The following is a 554-nucleotide window of genomic DNA, read 5'->3' as shown; positions in this document are numbered from 1 at the left end:
TCTTCTTGACACAGCTTCAAGACGAGATTCCGTTCAGAAGTTTTAGAAACAGGAGTTAAACATAGTGGACTTTAACCTATCATGCCTTAAGCCCTCGCTTTTAGACAGTGGTGTATAACAAATCAGGAATATAAGGCAATTTCACGTAGGGGCAGGTAAGGGATTGCAGCTCAGTGGTAGGAAGGGCGCACAGCAAGCAGGGGGGTGTAGCTCAGTGGTAGAGCGCATGCTTAGCATGCATGAGGCCCTGGGTTCGATCCCCAGCACCTCCATGAGAGTTTCTTACAAAACATTTCATTTTATTGTCTTCTCGTTTTTCTTTGTGCAAACCCTAGCTTGTGTTTTTCCTCCTCACAGCGAAGGTAAACCATTTGGTACTCATTCATTTGTACTATGGGTCCTAACATTCCTTCAGCCTCCCAACCTGACTGCTTCAGCACAGCATTAGTCATTTACCGAAATAGAGAAGCTGCTTATTCAGAATCCCCTGACAGCGAAGCAACAGGCATGCCAGCCACAGAAGACCCGTTCTCCTTTGCTGCCGTTTCTCATTA

At 46.0% G+C, this 554-nt stretch overlaps 1 non-coding gene across 1 annotated transcript; it reads left to right on the top strand.

The window, feature by feature from the left end:
• The first annotated feature begins 200 nt into the window (after positions 1 to 200).
• On the top strand, positions 201 to 272 carry TRNAA-AGC. The gene has a single exon. It is a non-coding gene; the product is annotated as a tRNA-Ala (tRNA).
• Positions 273 to 554: the final 282 nt, after the last annotated feature.

Source organism: Sapajus apella, unplaced genomic scaffold (genome assembly GCF_009761245.1).
Source record: "Sapajus apella isolate SASKATOON/1434 unplaced genomic scaffold, GSC_monkey_1.0 scaffold262, whole genome shotgun sequence".
In the NCBI taxonomy this organism is placed as follows: Eukaryota; Metazoa; Chordata; class Mammalia; order Primates; family Cebidae; genus Sapajus; species Sapajus apella.
This window is presented reverse-complemented; position numbering and strand designations above follow the sequence as displayed.